Genomic DNA, 16,618 nt, shown 5'->3' on the forward strand with positions numbered 1-16,618 from the left:
GCGGGGGGTGGGCTGGTCTACTGCTTCGCAGTTCATGTTGTTGTGTCATCACCTGTATGCGCACATGCTTGCACATCATGCTACAGAAACTTGAAGAGTTTTCCTTTTGTTAGGTGAAGATTTCACATTTCTATCTTGTTTTATTGCTTTCCTGTGACTGATCAAAAGTGCACCATGACTTTCTGAATGCACTGTACAGGACCATTCATAGCCATCAAGTTAGAGCATGGGTGTCTAAACTATGACCGCTTGAGGGCTGCAAACGAAAACAATTTTGGAGCCTCATTGCAAAGAAAAAAAAAATTTGTGAGGCCACATTGAAAAGAAAAAAAATTGCGGGGCCACACATACAATATTTTTTTAACAAATTTAAATAAAAATTAGCTCTAGGTTGTTTTATTAAAATAAATTCTTTTTGTTATTAATTTTTTATTTGAATTAGATATGTACATATTTATAATTAATTTGTAAAAGTCTCGTTTCATTTAGTTTGGATTTCATAAAGACAGAAAAAATTTTAATTAATGAAATGGATGAATTTGCTTTTGTTGAACAAGCAAATCGATATCGTGCTCAATAGACAAAGTTGCAATTCTTAATGCATCTCTAAGATGTTTGTCAGTGATCTTTGTCCTATTTTTGTTTTTTGTATGCTTCATTTTTGAAAATAATTGCTCAAAAATATAGGTACTGCCAAAAGCTGAATACATTAATAAAGCATGGTTGTGAAAATTAGGATATTTATCGCTGGGTGGGTAATCTTTATAAAACTCCAGTAAAAAAACATTTTCAAATTTTTCTTTCAATTGAATATCACTCTGCAGTTAATACATCATGACATATTAAAATGTTTTTATTTAAATTTTTATTTTAAAATAAATGCCAATGAATCGATTATATATGAATCAAATTCAAACATGTATATTTTTAATAAAAATGTGTAAATTTAAATACTTTCATAATTTGCGTTTGGGCTGTATTTTAAAGACTTTGGGGGCCGCACTTTAGACACCCATGAGTTAGAGAGGCAGAAGTTACTCGCAACTAAATGGCACATTACTAAGTTTCTTTTAGAATTTCTTTAAGAAGTGACTATTAGAAGCTCATGCTTCATCATGGCAGTTCATCTTATTCAGCAAGACTCACAGCTGCATTTTTAGAGCAAAAGACACCAAAGTGATAGATCATCCATCATCTTCTCCTGATCTTGCTGTGTGTGACTTTTGGCTACTTTTTAATCTAAAACAAAATTTATGTGCCATCATTTTCATTTCAAGAATGAGACTGATGAGGTTATAAAAGCCTAATTTTTATCCATTCCATGAAAGGGATGGCTTTAAGCATTTAATATTTGAAAAATTTCCCTACAAAACTGCACATCTGTCTGATGTAACTACTTTGAACACTGCTTTCATTTGTTAAGAGGCCCACCAGAGGCCAAGCGGTAAAGACGCTAAACACTGGTAGTTCGGTCAGAGGTTCGAATCCCACGAACGGGCTGGCTGCATGGGTGCTTTCATGGTTTTCCCCATGTGTAACGTGTATACAAGTCAGTTTCCCTTAGAAAGTCCTCCACAAAGGCATCCCTCCCTTTAGGCAGATAGCCCTCATGTGCTTTGCCATAACTGAATAATCCTAGTCCTAATGATTTGTTAAGTTTAACCTGTACCATTTAGCTTATCTCAAGAATTTCAGTGTGACCTTTGTATAATCATTATTAGTGAAAAATTTTCAGCAAAGTATTTTTGAATGATGCCCCTTAGAAACATTCATGTCTAACATTTGCTAACTTGCCTGTTTTGTCTACAGTCTGTTGTTACAGCATCGCTACTAATATCTGAATAATTTTATTTTTAATTTTTATGTACTTTTTTGTCTGGTTGCCATATTATAAAATTTATCAAAAGTATCCAAAAGCATTTTTACAGTAAATAATGATACATTATTTTTAGTTAAACAAACTACAATAAACCTTTAAAGTACACCAGGTTTAGGGGCATCAACTTCCTGCATCATTTCTAATCCACATTTAATTTTCGATTCTTCAAAAATATAAACAATTTATAATCCGCCATCGGTTGCACAAGCAATGGATTAATAAAAATTATTTATGTTTATTCAGTCAAATTCTGCTATGATGAATTTCAAGGGAATGAAAATTTGGTTTGTTATATCCAATTTGATAAGAAAAAAATGAATCATTCCACAAAATAATATAAACATAAATGATGAATCACAAGAGAAAAAGCATCAAAATAGTTAAAAATGCATAATTCAAATTTTAAAAAATCGTATTAAAGGTTAATTACAATTATTATTGTGTGCAATTACTAAATTTCTTTATTTGTCGATTTTAGCTTCAGCATAATTTTATACAATAAATTGCTTAGTTTAAGAATCATTCTTTATATTTTTATTCAGTGGTCAAGCAGTAAAGTCGCTGAACACTGGTTGTTTGGTCTGGGGTTTGAATAATAGTAAATGGGTTGGCTGCATGGCCATTTTCATGGTTTTCCATATGTGTAATTTTTTTATGAGCCAGTTTCCCTTAAAACATCCTTCATGAAGGCATTCTTTCCCTTAAGCAGATAAGCCTTTAGTATTTTGTCATAATCAAATCAATCAAATAACCCTCCAATTACATATCTCCATCTAAAATACATACTTACAATTAGCATTTGTCCAGATAAAGACAGTTTGCAGTTTCTTTGAATAATGAATAATTTCAGTAATGCTTCTTTAACGTTAGGCTTGGCCATTTTGCCTTATAGCTATTTTTTTTTTTTTTTTAAATGAGTGGAAATTATCAAGTTTCAGTTTTTCTATATGTTACCAACTGTATTCTGGGCAGATATCGATTTGGCGGTATCCTTTTTGTATTTTTTGGATATTAATCACTTTATCTTCAGTACCGAATGTTTTACATTTACTGCTCAGCTACGGATGAATTTAAGACATCTAAAATTTCCTATCGCAGAATAAGCAGGATTATGTAAAAGAATATGTGAAGTTTAATTTTTCTGGAAAATATGAAAAGTTAAGATAATCTGTACTATCCAATGTCCAGTAAGAATGCATTCATTTCCTTCAAGATATGTATGGTTGTAAAATTGCAGTAACCTTTATAAAGATTATTGCAATAGCCCTTATAAGAATCATCTATATATCTCCAAGCTTATAAGAATCCATTCATTACTTCATCTATTTCTGAACAGTGAAATCTTCAAAATTCCCCTTCAGCTTTGAACTGAATTCATTCTGACAGCTTAGTCAAGGAATTTGAATGAAATCAGAGGATCCATTCAAGGTCTTTGACTCATTTGTCATAGATACAGTATGGTTTAATGATATATGCTGATTGTGTATCCTAGATCTCAGGTGTTACATGTGCCTTCCATAGCTTTTGTTTACAGCACAGAGAAAAGTGAGGGTTAAGTTGAAAAAATAGTACAGTACAAAGTCTGTAATCTGGATGTCCATTATTCGGAATGATCTATAATCTGGACCTCAAACCTACAAACTTTTTTTTTTGTATGCTTTACGCATGCACATTTAGCACAAAAAACGAAGCAACTTAAACAACTTACATTGAAAGAAATATTTAATAAAGTAAACAAATAAATATTAAGCTTCTTTTTTTTTTTTTTTTTTTTTTTTTTTTGTAAATTTTGATACCTTTTAGATCATAATTGCTCTTTATTTCATAAATTACAGTTTCATATTTTTAATTGTATAATTTCTGCATGCCATCTTACCAGATTTAAATTGATGATCTATAATCCGGAAAAACCTTTAATCCGCAATCACCGAAGTCCCAACGAGTCCGGATTACGGACTTTGTACCAGGGGCGTAGCTAGAGGGGGCAAGGGGGGCATCTGTCCCCGGGCGCAGAACCCAAGGGGCGCCAAACTGATGTTAGGACATTTTAAAATTAAATGTTTTCCATCCTTGGCAAGCAGTAGGGGCGCGAAATCTTCAGTTGTCCCTGGGCACTGAAAACCCTAGCTACGACTCTGCTTTGTACTGTAATAATGTAAAGGTTTTTGGATCCTAGCATGGATGACTTTAAAAGTTTGTAATTTTTCCATTAAAACTTGAAAATGTTTTGAATAAAACATGAAAATTATAAAAAAGTTTAAGTTCATTATATCCGATTTTCACACATATGGGGGTTTGCTATAGTTGTATAAAATATAATTAAATACATAGAAAAATGGACAGGTCTGAAACATTCATTCATTCATTATATTCAGGAGTTTGCTATAAACCAAGTTTGTTATAGTGGGATTCAACAATATATTTTAGATACTGAACTCTTGCTATAAAATAAGCTGGAGAAAATATGTCTATATTCAGATGAATCACATTATTCATATCATATATACAGATGCACTATATTAACTACAGTCAAAAGTCGTTAATTCGGACACCCATAATCCGGAATAATCTATAATCCGGACCTCAAAGCTACAAACTTTCTGCGCTTGCGTCGGGTTGGCGCATTTACAGTAGTCATTTACAGGGTTCGTACGGTCCTTAAAAGTCCTTAATTTTTTCAAAAATGATTTTTGGTCCTTAAAAGTCCTTAATTTTCTCCAAAATGAATAAACGGTCCTTTGATGAAAGTGCTCGAGAAAAAAAAGGGGGGGAGGGGATTCTGAAAATATTTGCCAAAATTAGAGCAATCCCAACCTGGAAAGCCACAAACCTTCCGACGCCAATAGGAACGAGATGCCTGGAAAGTGCATTTTCAATAAACTGTAGCTGCATCAAGCTGACTACAAAGACTGGATATTGATGGATGGCAATCCTTAAATGTGGTCTTTGTCTGAAATAAATTGAAATTTCTAGAATGGGAGAGTCAGCGCTGAAAATTCACATCAAAATTAAGTTTCGTTTTATCATTTCAATTTGTTTTTACACGGTTTTGCTTAGCTTAATTTCTGTGTTTGTTTCAATTAAGCCATAAATTAATTTTTTATCACCTTCTACGGAGTTTATTCTTTTTTGCACATACTATATGTATGAGATATCGGGATTATGAGTTTATTTCTGCAAAGGGTCTGTTATCGATTTCGCGGGAAATCTGTTGGCTCCATTTCGGTTTTAGGTCGCCAAGGGCAAATTCGGTAACGCTAGCCGAGAAAAAGTGAAGTTCGGAAATACGTTTTGAAGCTTCAATAGAGAATTAAGTATTTGGTTTAAACTTATATTGTTGATAGTAATGCATAATTGTTGCTAATGGCGATACAATTATTAGTTGAAAATAACTAATTAATTAAAAAATTTTTAATATTTTTAAAGCTGAAAACAACTAATTGAAACTAATTTTCCTGAATTAACTAGACGCAAAATTAACTTTCATGAATTACTAAAGTTATTGGGTAGAAGTTTAACTGAAAATATACATTCCGTATTATATATATATATATACAGTACAAAGTCCGAGGTCTGGACTCGTCGGGACTTCGGCAATCCCAGATTTGAGATTTTTCCGGATATTAGATCATTTTAAATCTACTAAGATGGTACGTAGAAATTATAAAATTGAAAATATGAAATCGTGATTTATGAAATAATGAAGCATTTATGATTTAAAGGGTATCAAAATTTACAAAAGAAAAGAGCTTAATATTTATATGTTTACTTTATTAAACATTTCTTTCAATGTGAGTTATTTGATCTGTTTTCTCTTCTAATACTTTAGACTAATACTATAGACATATAATTTCTTGTTCAGTTATTAAGTTCCATTGTTCCTGTAATTGCTGTGTCGAGAATTCCGAATAACTTGTCGATCAAAATTTTTTCTCGTTCAGTAACCTCTCTGTTACTTTCTTCACTATCGATAGCTGTATTTTCTGGATTTAGTACCATACTACAGATTTCGCCCTCCGTTAATTGATTGATGATTGGGCATTGTCATCGCAATGAAAAACTTCTGTTTAACTTCGCTAAATTCTGCCGTCTGGTGCGGCCATGCGAGATCTGGCGCTGGTTCTGGCTTTATGTGAATAACAAATCAGTTATTCTTAATTCAAATAGCACTAAATATAATCGTTTGTCCTATGAGTATCATCAACAAAATCTATTTTTAGCATAAGGAAAGAAATTTCTGCTAAATCTTCCCTTGTCAACATTTTAGCGCATCAAACTTTAAATCTGTAATCGGATAATACTCTGTTATTCGGCGTCGCTGCATGATTCATCACTCAAGTTGTCATCCGTTGATAAACATGCGGTGATAAAAGCAAAATGCAATAAATAATGATTCGCGATTTCGGCATCAAGGATATAAAATATTAGTTGGTGTAAAATTAACAAATGTTTCGGGTTGAGATTATGCCAAGCAGATACGCAGCTGTGGAGTCAAGTTACTAATCACACAAATTTATGCTAAAATAATTATTTCTTCAATAATGAGATATTTTATTTAGCGCCAAACTGAGATTAAGAATCGGGATTTCCGGCATGTTTTTTTATGATGAGGAAAAAAATCTAATGCGCGTGCGTAAAGCATACCCCTTCAAAAAAGCCCTAAAAAATTGGTGGTGGCTTTGAGGTCCGGATTTTAGATCATTCCAGATATTGGATGTCCGGATCTCGGACTTTGTACTGTATATATATATATATATATATATACAGTATGGATTCACGCTTTTAAAATAATTCTACTTTAATTAAACTTAGGAGATAATATAATCAATTAATCAATATTGTTTAGGAAATAAATTATATATATATATATATAGTAAAAAATGTATATTTTCACTATTCAAGTATTCACTGTGACAAGTATTCTTATCTTGTCACATGAACAGGCCTGTCACATTCTTGCCACTAGGTGGCGGGCATCTCTTCCTTTACTTTTGCTGTAATTAAGTTCCGAGAAGCAGTCGAGATTGGAACCGCTTTGAGGAGCGTAAAGACTCAGAACTAAAAATGTACTGTTTTAAAATAATTATCACCTACCTTGTAAATAGTGTATATTAGCTTTTTATTTCAATAAATAATTAAAAGACAAGATGGCCTGCTAATTGTAATAGAAACTCTTACTGGAAAACGTGATTATTAGAAGCCTGGCGTCGAGAACACTGAAGATGCAGCAGGTAAGGAATTTTACATTAATTTTATTGTAAATAGAAGAACCTGATGCAACATTTTTATGGCGCCCGAACAGGGACGCCAGGTTTTTTGAAAAGTTCTAATAAAGTGAATTCAAAAGCTGAATATTAAAATTGAAGATTTTAATACTTGTTCTTGAAGTATTCAGCAAAAGAATAATTTTGTTTTCTAAGTAAGAGTTAAATATTTGTTTTTCATGAGACGTATATTTTTTGTGTAAGTGTTTGAATCTAAGAAAGATAATGGCTGAAGTAGAAAAATTAAAAAAGAAAAGAAGTATCTTAAGAACTGCCGTTACAAAACTATTTAAGAAAATCGAAAGTGAATTAAATAAATCTGAAGGTAGTATTAATGAGCTCGAAGAATTGTTAGAACAGCTTAATGCTAAAACCGAAACGCTATCTAATGCCGATGTGGAAGTTGAACCAATTCTGAGTGTAGATGAATTCGAAATTACAGAACAATATCGCGAGAAGATAACGTTATGGAAATTCAGGCTTAAGAAACGGATTAAGGAACTTATTCATGACTTAAATGCACCGAACACACAGCAAAATATAAAAGATACACCTAATGTTAAATTACCAAAACTTTCGATTCCCGTATTTTATGGGAACAGTAGTCAATGGCTTACTTTTTGGAATAGTTTTGAGTCCTCAATACATAATAACGAATCATTGAACAAAGTAGACAAATTTAATTACCTGAAAGCATATTTAGGAGGAACAGCTTCTAGCTGCGTTCAAGGACTTCCGTTATCGCCAAAACATTATGATTCAGCAATTCAAATCTTACACGACCGGTTTGGAAGGAGAGACATTCTTATTAATGCGCACATGAATAATTTGCTGAATATTGAATCATTAAAAAATGCGAATGACATAAAAACATTTCGTAACTTGTATGATAAAGTACAAACGCAGATTAGATGTCTCGAAGCGTTAGATGTTGTATCGGAATCTTACAGCGCTTTGCTGTGTCCGATGATTTTGAAGTTATTGCCTTCAGAATTAACGCTTGAATTTCATAGAACACAAAATGTTGGCACCGATTATAACATAAAAGATTTAATGTCATTTTTACACGCAGAACTTTCATCCCGCGAACGCACAAGGTCAACGGTTTCGCAACAGCAAAAAGTATCAGATCGGCGACAGTCTTCTTCCCCCCCTGCAACGAAAAGCGCATATGGTCTCTCAAATAGACATAATAAACCAAAGATTCCGACCGCTACAGATTTGTTTACAAAATCCGAATGCAGAGAGGAAAATATGAACTGCGTCTTCTGTAATCAATTTCACAAGACTTATGACTGTAGTTTCGTTTCCGGCTAATCATTACAAGAAAAAAGGGACATTTTAAAAAGAAAATGTGCTTGCTATAAATGCCTAAAATTACACCATTTGGCTCAAAACTGCAGAACAAAAATAACTTGTTCTATTTGTAAAAAAACAACATGCAACTATTATGTGTAATAAACAAAATCCTTCTGTCGAGGTTTCGGAAATTAAAAAAGACGAACAGATAGAAAATAAAGTACTTTCAAATCAAGCAGGATGTTCAGAAGTATATTTGCAAACTTTAATTGTTCGCATATATGAAAGAGGGAATAACCAATTTGTTCGAGCGATAATTGACACCGGAAGTCAAAACTCATACATAAGCAGGTATGCAGCAGAAAGGTTACAATTAAGAAGCTTAGGTGAACAAAGTGTAACCCACGGACTTTTCGGTGGCATAGAAGTTTCGGAAAAACATAAACGTTATAGAATAAAATTGGGTAGCGTAGATAAACGGTATAATTGCGAAATCGATGTATTGGATGAAAGAAAAATATGTTCTTCGGTCCCTAAAATCAAAAATATACACTGGATTAGGGAACTTAGAAGAAGAGGAATTTACGTCAGTGATGTTTTTGAAAATTGCAGATTATTTCAGGAGAACCCCCAAGAGATTCATTTGTTGTTAGGGGCAGATGTTGCTGCAAATTTATTTACAGGTAAAATCGAAGTTCTTCCTTGGGGAAGATTAGTTGCTGTAAGTACAAGACTTGGGTGGACAGTCATGGGGAAAGCGAACACTGACAATTATGAAATAGAAAATTCTTTTCCACGCTTTCGTTATCTTTACATATTTCTGATGCCACTCTGTCAGAACTGTGGAGGCTTGATGTTATCGGAATAAAAGATCCAGTTACAAAGAAGGCTAGAGAGGAAAGGGATTTGCAATCAAAATTGCAGTTCGAAAATTCTGTATCTCTAAACGAAGAGGGGCGTTATGAAGTCGCACTTCCGTGGGCGGAGAATCATGTACCACTTTCCACCCACAAGGATTTAGCGTTGAAACGTCTACAATCTACCACCCAGAAACTTTTATCTCAAAATTTATTTTCTTCATACAATGCAGTTTTTAATGACTGGTGTAACTTAGGAGTGATCGAAGAAGTTAAAGAAAATATTGCGGTTGACTATGGACATTATTTACCGCATAGACCGGTGATCAAAGAAAATAGCTCAACACCAATTCGACCGGTGTTTGATGCGTCTGCGAGGAAACAATCGTCTCCTTCTCTAAATCAGTGTTTGGAGTGTGGACCAAATTTGATAGAACTAATTCCATCTCTTTTGTTGAGATTTCGGGAAGGCAAGTTTGCTGCTATAGCAGACATTGAAAAGGCTTTCTTACAGATCAGTGTGAGGCCTCAAGATAGAGACTGGCTTCGGTTTTTCTGGTGGAATGATGTGGAAGAAAGGAAAACGAAAATATTTCGTCATACTAGGGTAGTATTTGGGGTTAAGAGTAGTCCTTTCCTTTTGGCAGCTGTTATAGAATTCCATCTACAAAAGTACATGAAAAATTCTTCATATGATACGGAGATAATAGCTAAACTCTTGCGTAGCTTCTACGTAGATAACGTTGTTGCCAGTTTTGACAAAGAATCCGAGATGATTCAGTTCATCGAAAAATCTCGAGAAATAATGAATGAAGGAAAGTTTAATCTTCGAGGTTTAATAACCTGAAACAGGAAACTATTTCACCCGTATTGGGTCTGTTATGGAACTGTCAGAAAGATAATTTAACTTTGAATCTGAATTGGCTAGAAGATTTTGAAATGGGTATAATAACGAAGAGAACAATTCTCGCTGTAACACACAAAATATTTGATCCTATTGGTATTGTGAGTCCTGTTCTCTTGTATCCTAAAATATTGTTGCAGAACCTATGGAAAACAGGAATTTCTTGGGATACTGAAGTTGACGAGAGTACAAAACAAAATTTTGTGAATTGGTATAAAAGCCTTTTTCTCTTAAAAGAAATATCCCTCCTACGTTGGATACATTCCAGCAAGGACAATAGGAAGTTCTGCAGCATTCACACATTCTGTGATGCCAGTAGTAATGCGTATGCTGCTGCAGTTTTCTTGAGAACTGTGACGAATTCTGGAGTTGAAGTTCATCTGTTGGCATCGAAGTCTAGAGTAGCTCCCGTAAAATCTATTACGATCCCTCGTCTGGAATTGATAGGTGCCAGACTATGCTCTTTTGTTTTAAATGGTTTGCAATGGCAAAATATGGAAACGCATTTTTGGACGGATTCTACAACAGTTTTGACATGGATTCAAAGGGAAGAGATTGTCTGGGCTGTCTTTGTGGAAAACAGATTCAGGGAGATTAGGAAACTGATGGATCCAAAAACGTGGAAACATATTGCTGGAACAAAAAATCCAGCTGACCTTCCATCAAGAAGTTGCACCGCCAAACAACTTTTAGCAGTTAGATGGTGGGAGGGCCCCGACTGGCTGAAGAAAAATCAGGAAGAATGGCCTATACAAAGGGAAATACCGGACATGGAAATAGTAAATTCAGAAAAAAGGAAATCAGTCATTTCTGCACTAAATACGCAAAGGGTAGAACATTTTTTTGAGAAATATTCATCTTACCATAAAATGTTAAGAATAACTGCTTGGATATGCAGATTTATCAACAACTGCAGAAGACCAGATTCTAAACAATCAGGAGAACTCACGGTCCCTGAAATAGAAAATGTAGAAAAGAGAATATGCAAGATAATACAAATAGAAGCATTTGGCAAAGAACTTAAAGTTAGCAACCTTTGTACCTTTTTTGACTCAGATGGCCTTATTCGGTTAAAGACCAAGATTACTAGAAGAAGAGAGGAAGAAGAAAATTTTCTCTGTCCAATTGTATTGCCCTCAAATCATGACTTAGTTCATAGGTTAATTTTAGATTACCATTTGCGACTATCCCACGCTGGTGTGCAATTCGTACTAGCCAATATTCGACAGAAATTCTGGGTCCTGAGAGGAAGAAAAACAGTACGTAAAGTTCTTATGAAGTGTGTTCGCTGTAGAAGATATAGCGCAAAGAATATAGAGACTGTTCCAGCACCTCTTCCTGAAAATCGAGTTCGAGATGCTCTGGTGTTTGAAGTGACCGGAGTCGATGTAGCCGGTCCTCTTTATTTAAGAAAAGGAAAAAAGGCATGGATCTTGCTCTTTACTTGCGCGGTTTATCGCGCGATACATCTTGAACTGATAGAAAGTTTATCAACAAATGCGTTCATCTTGGGATTAAGGAGATTTATTGCCAGAAGAGGTCGTCCAAGTATTATTTACAGCGACAATGGCACTAATTTCGTTGGAACTGAAAATCTTTTAAGATCGATAGATTGGAAAGAAATAGAATGTAATTCAACTAGTATGAAAATACAGTGGAAGTTTAATCCCCCAACTGCTTCATGGTGGGGCGGTTGGTGGGAGAGGTTGGTACAAACAGTGAAGAAGATGTTGAGAAATGTTCTCGGCAAGTCCTGTGTCTCTTATGAGGAAATGTTGACTATACTTTGTGATATCGAATCAGTAATCAACTCAAGACCCCTTACGTACCTTTCAGAAGATCCAAATGATCTTACGGCACTAACTCCTTCAATGTTTCTACAAGATGTGCACGACGTCGGAGTGCCTGTCTTAGACTACCTGGATACCATTAATCTGACAAAAAGATACAAGTTCTTGCAGAACTTAAGAGAACATTTCCGCAAAAGATTTCGTGATGAATATTTAGCTATTCTAGTGCAAAAACCATCTAAACGATCTACTCGGACTATCAACAAAAATGACTTGGTGTTTGTCGGCAGCGACAACAAGAAGAGAATAGATTGGCCAATAGGTCGTGTTGTAGAACTATATCCTGGGAAAGACAACGAAGTACGTGTTGTCAAAGTGAAAACTGCAACGGGTGAACTCCTAAGACCTGTGAAACGTATTTATCCTTTCGAACTTGATAGACCTAACTTGTTTAGTGACTTCACCATGAACATAAAAAACTCTGCGGATAAGTGTTACAGTGATATGAACTATCAAACTAGATATGGACGTAAAACTGTAAAACCTCTTACATATTTTTAAATTGCTATACTAATTTTTGTTTCTTTTCAGTATTTTAGAAATTTAATTGTCCTAACAGTTGTCAATTGGAACATGTTATCTGGATATGGTATGAATGTAATGCAGAAAATGTTTAGATGTGTAATCCTTCTTTGTAAGTATTAATTTTAGAGCATTAGTTACTTTTCATATTTGTGAAAGTTGTACTTGAATTTTTGTTTGATTATTGATAAATTTTGTTTTGATTTTCCCATCTTATCGAGGTAAAATCAAAAGGTGGGAGGATGTCACATTCTTGCCACTAGGTGGCGGGCATCTCTTCCTTTACTTTTGCTGTAATTAAGTTCCGAGAAGCAGTCGAGATTGGAACCGCTCTGAGGAGCGTAAAGACTCAGAACTAAAAATGTACTGTTTTAAAATAATTATCATGTATATTAGCTTTTTATTTCAATAAATAATTAAAAGACAAGATGGCCTGCTAATTGTAATAGAAACTCTTACTGGAAAACGTGATTATTAGAAGCCTGGCGTCGAGAACACTGAAGATGCAGCAGGTAAGGAATTTTACATTAATTTTATTGTAAATAGAAGAACCTGATGCAACAGGCCTCTGTGGAAAGGAGCTTCTCTGTAAATAAAGCAATTGAAATTGAAAATTTAAGTGACTCATCATACATTTTTCAACGCACAGTATTTGATTACATAAAATTTTCTGGAGGTGTTCTTAATATCGAAATTAATAAAGAAATGAGATCAGCAGCAGCTTCTGCAAGAAGTGGAGTTCATTATTTAGAAGTTCAGTATTTAGAAGAACAAAAATCTTTAACTAAATCTGAAAATTCAAAGAGGAAAAGAAATATTATTGAGAAAGAAATTGATTATATGAAGCAGAAGAAAAAATTTCTTCAAAGGGACATTAAAGATATTAATGAAGAAGTAGATGCTTTAGCAGATAAAGCTGAGACCAGTAGGAACATTGATTTGTTTATCAAAGCAAATGAACTTAGAAGAATAGTTAAAGAAAAGAAAATAGACATAAATAAATTAGATGTTAAAATAGCTGAAAAGATTTCAGATTAAAAAAAAGCACAAATGTTTTGTATCTTTTATTGTACAGTTTATTATTCTAGTATCTTTCAAAAAACCAAGGAAATAAATTGTATGTTTACAAATCAGTTATTTTAATCTGCAAAATATTCTTACATTGTGATTATAATAGTAGTTGACTGTGTTTAAATAAATATCAAATAAGTTAAATAATAATCATGTAAATCTCTAAAATAGTGACTGTTATTAGTGTAAAATACACTTATACATGTTTTTCAAGAAATTATGTTCCTAATTTAATGTTATCTACTTCATAACTTGTAGGGAATTAGTTTAATTTTCAAAATTGTTTTATGGTAAGTATTAAATTGAATTTAATAATAGTGCATAATACACACTTCTGTTAGTTTCTTAAAGTGAAATTACAAGCATGAAGTCGGTTGTATGGATAATTGCTTTATTCTATTCATTTTTTTGTTTGCTGATAGGTCCTTAATTTTTCCTTTGATGGTCCTTAAAAGTCCTTAATTTTCATGTAAAGAAATGTGTACGAACCCTGTAGTCATTAGTCATAAGATTAGATCATAGGCGTTTATGGCTGCGAATGTAAGTGTGCACACGAGCATAATACGTTTACGCATGCGCGTTTAATATATAATGGATGGTATAAGCTAAGCTAAAATTATCTAATTCAGTTAATGTTGCAGATTGCGTTGTTCCTTAATCTTCGAATTGGATCCGCCTTATTATTTTTTGCAGACTGTTAGAGCAATTTTATAAAAGTAAGCTTGAACTTTCGATTATGTCAAATAAAATTTCCGATATATATTTACTAATATGTAAAGGATCTACAAAACGAAAGTATGTTTCAAAATCCGAAATCTGTTTATCAATTTCAAGCTGCTCTGCGGGGGAATGGGACGCCGCGGCGCGCAATGAATTGGGAGTTGATCTGTCAGCACTATCCTTGTCTTCAGGGCAGATGTTTTTATTTTATTTGGCTTATAATTCCTTACTAAATGTAGTATTTCAACTCAATGTACTCCGTCTTTGATATGATTTAAATCAAGTTCCTTGTCATTATAATTCGCTTCCGATAGTGAAGAAAGTGACACAGAGGTTATTGAAAACGAAAAAAATTTCGATTGACAAATTAGTTGGTATTCTCAACACAGCAATTATAGGACTTGAACAGCAGAACTTTGTAACTAAACAAGAAATCATGTCTGTTTATAGAATTAAAGAGAAAGTATTAGCATAAAATACAAAGTAACTTAAACAACTAACATTGATAGAAATGTTTAATAAAGTAAACAAATAAATATTAAGCTTTTTCTTTTTGTAAATTTTGATACCCTTTAGATCATAATTGTTCTTTATTTCATAAATTACGGTTTCATATTTTTAATTTTGTAATTTCTGCATGCCATCTTACCATATTTAAACTGATGATCTATAATCTGGAATCGCCGAAGTCCCGACGAGTCCGGATTAACCACTTTTGACTGTATTTCATATATACTATATAACAAAAACCCAACTATGTGACATTCAACTAACCAGATCATTTTTAAAAAAATGTTCTCCTGAAATACCAAGTAAAGAAGAGATTTCTAACACCATTATAGAACTTATTATACTGTCAATACATGTACATTATTACTAAACAGTGTGATTTAGCACCAGTAATGGATCGAATGACATTGCAACACAATCAGAACTTTACTTTTGTTCTATATAAACCTGATTTAATTTTTGTAAAAATTGTAAGTTATGTTGAAAACATTATTACTGCTGTTGTTGCATTTTGTAAACATTATTGATACTTTTCCGTTTTGCCGGCGCAAACGATAAAGTCGCCAATAATGATACAACTGATGCCAAACGGAATATCTTTGCTGGTAACCTTTTACGCCTCATTTTCAAAACAAATCGCATCCATTTCTTACAGATTGATTGTTTCTTTCATTACTGCCATACAATTATATAGAATATTTACAAAGACAATTAAATTTTATGCCCTAAGACCATTAATTAGGATACAATCACACCGCTCACTTGAAGGCGAAAATATAGAAAAGGCAGAATCAAGGGTTAAATTCATCAATTCTAATGAGAATGCACTAGCGAAGTAAAGCACTGCAGGTTTTACATAATTTCTCAGTAAGCTATTTGTACAAATTGAAATAATTCTTGCATTTAAACTTGTATTCCAAATTAAGATTTAACTAGAAATTAATGTAGATAATTACTGAAAGAATTATATTTTTGTAGTGTAGTGTACATGAAATCATGTGATATGAACCGGCGAATCAGGGTGTTGAACCATGATAGCATAGTATATTCTTAAATTAATGTCTTTTTACAAATTTATTGTCTTTATTTATTAGCTTTTTACAAAATTTTAAACCATATTAAAATGTTTATGCCTTCAAAATAAAAAATTGTTAGAACTATTATTTGTTAAAATTTTTTATGTGTATACTGTATGTTGTCACCAACAAAGTCTACTTGGTGAGATTTGCGCCGGCGAAATGAAAAAGTACCACATTATTAATATTTGGAACCTGCTTTCTATGGAAGAGACTGCAGTGGAGTCTGGATCCCAGTATTAAAAAAGGCACAATATTCTACTTTCTTTGAAAACAGATTAATGATACAAAATGAAAATTTATGATGAACGATTTGAGATCTTTTCATGCTATATCTGTAATATGTATTTGCTTTATTATTTAACTAAACAAAAAATGATTTATTCCTTTAAAATTCTGCCAGTATGATTGGTGCAAGTTTGGTGACATCTCTGCCAACTTTCAAGTTCAGTGGATTTTCATAAATGGATAAGATGTTTTACTTTCATTGTTCAAGGCCTAGAAAATACATCAGCTTTTATGCCCAAAATGTATTATATTTTCCCCAAAATTTATTTTATTTTGATTGCAGGCTTTTGATGTTCAAGTTGGTAATAAATAAGATGACTGATTTTATAATTTTATATTAGAAATTTTTTCCATTCATTTGGCATTTCTAAAGTGAAT

The 16,618-nt window shown here is 33.1% G+C and overlaps 1 protein-coding gene across 4 annotated transcripts in view; it reads left to right on the forward strand.

Moving 5' to 3' along the window:
• The window catches only part of LOC118192464 (transient receptor potential cation channel subfamily M member 2-like), a 137,403-nt gene that overhangs the window by 94,325 nt on the left and 26,460 nt on the right, over positions 1 to 16,618 (forward strand). The gene's annotated exons all lie outside the window — the stretch shown is intronic.

Source organism: Stegodyphus dumicola, chromosome 11 (genome assembly GCF_044657685.1).
Source record: "Stegodyphus dumicola isolate Sdum_Otavi_A_Nest chromosome 11, ASM4465768v1".
NCBI classification, from domain to species: Eukaryota; Metazoa; Arthropoda; class Arachnida; order Araneae; family Eresidae; genus Stegodyphus; species Stegodyphus dumicola.